The sequence below is a fragment of the Gavialis gangeticus genome, unplaced genomic scaffold (genome assembly GCF_001723915.1).
Source record: "Gavialis gangeticus isolate Ggan-Ray unplaced genomic scaffold, GavGan_comp1, whole genome shotgun sequence".
NCBI classification, from domain to species: domain Eukaryota; kingdom Metazoa; phylum Chordata; order Crocodylia; family Gavialidae; genus Gavialis; species Gavialis gangeticus.
In genome coordinates, this window is record NW_017729022.1 from 98223437 (window position 1) to 98225532 (window position 2096).

Below are 2096 nucleotides of genomic sequence, written 5' to 3' on the forward strand. Positions count from 1 at the left end.
GAATTTTGGGCAGTCCCTGCTCGCTGCCACAAGGAGCTGGACCCGGACTTTGTGCTGATAAGTAGGGGGTGGGAGAAGGGGGGCTGCAGGAGTGGGGAGGGGACCATGGGAGGGGAGCCCTGCCAGGCTTCATCCCCTGCCTGCTCTCCAAGCCCTGCTAAGCACTCCTCACCCACTGTCCAGCCCCCGCATCATGGCTGCCCCACCCAGCTCTTTAAAAAAAAGCCCCTACTCACTGGCTACTGCCAGGTGGGGGGGCAATCCCTGCTGCTCCTCACTGCCCCATGGTGCATGGGGGGCTCTGCCATGAGCCCCCTGACCCCACACCCACTGTCCCAGCCCCCTCCATGGCTGCCCTGCCTGCCTCAGCCCAGGAGGCTCTTCAAAAAAAAAATCAAAAACCCAGCATTCACTGGCTGCTGCAGTGGCTGCTGGGGTCTCTGGGGGCTCATGACAGAGCCCCCCATGCAGCACAGGGTAGTGGGAGGCAGCAGGGATTGCCAGTGAGTCGGGGGTCCTTTTGGTTGTTTTTTTAAAGAGCTGGGAGCTGGGGAGGGCGGGGGAGCTAGAAGAGTGGGCAGGAGTCAGGGAGCTCTTGGAAGACCCCAAACTGTGTAAGGCAGTGGGGGGCAGCAGCGATCACCCTCTTCCCCCACCTGGCAGCACCCAGTGAGTGCTTTTTTTTTTTAAAGAGCTGGGGCCGAGTGGGGCAGCCATTGATGGGGCTGGGAGAGCAGGCATGGGATGGGGCTGATTTGGAAATTTGGCTGATTCAGCAACTGCCAAATCTCTGAATCAGATTCCGCTAAATCAATTTGGGACAGTGATCCTAACCCAGAACAAGGACTAGCCGCTTTGCACAGGTCTACTGGGGGGATTTTGAGGAAGGCAATCAGGCAGAGGGTGCCATGTTATGCACATGGCCACCAGGCAGCTTGGAGAACAGCTCCTGCAGGTAAGTCTGGCAGGAGGGGAGTGCAGACTGAGGCCCCTATAAGGAGGAAGCTAGGGAGTTGGGCAGAGCTGGGGCTGGAGCTTGGGCTGCTGCCCAGTCCAGATGGTATGTGGGGCTTGGGGCCTGGGGCTGGAATGTGCAGCCACAGGACCTGAGCAGGGAGTGGGACAAAGCTGCAGGTGGCTCATCTGGGGCATGGGTGGGGTGCGGCTGTCTCCCTGCCCTTATGCACACTCCCAGGGGAGCAGGGAGCCACGTGCTTCCCAGATCTGGGACCAGGTGGGGAAGTTCTCTGCTGCTGCAAGCCCTGCACTGCCCTGGCGAGGCATGCCCTGCCCACCCAGCAGCAGCAGCAGCAGAGGTGGCAGCATGGAGTCATGCCCCTCCCTGTTGCTGGGTGGGCAGGGGGCATCTCACCAGGATGGTGTGGGGCTTACAGTAGCAAGGAGCTTCCCTGCCTGGCCCTGCTGTACCCTGCCACCCTGGGTCCCACCTACTAGGCCATGGAGGCCCCAGGGGAGGGGCAGCAGGGGAGGGAGCCTGAGCCAACAGCAGTTAGCCCACACCTGCACTCACCCTGCACACAGATCTGGGGGGCATGTGCCACAGCAGGCAGACCCCCACCCCCCCGGCTGTGCCACCGATAGGGAGGGGGAACCAGGCTCTGTGCTTCGCTCTCCTGCAGCAGCCGCCACCTCACATGGGCAGCCACTGGGGCTTGGACACTCCGGTTTTCTGCTACTCTGTCCTCTGTCTTCTATTGATATGAAACCTGACACCTTTATGTCCTCTATTTTTCTCTTCAAGAGAAATAAGCATGTCCAGTTTAGTATCAATGGAGGACAGAGGACAACTGGACTGTCCTCTATGATGGCCACCCTATCAGGTGCTGCTGTGGGGGGCAGTGGGCTGCAGACCCAGGTCCCTGGCCCCATAGCCCTGGCAGTTGGGGACCCACTCCAGCAGGACTGGGGGAGAGTGGTACCAGCAGGGCCCAGGGGACACTGGGTGGAGGGTGAGGGGCCTGGACCTGCATTTTGGTGATCTAAGCAGGGCAGGAGGAACTCTGATTTTCCATGAAAAAACACCAAAATCAAATATCTAAATGTATAGCTATGTAGAATTTATTTTATTAAAGTGA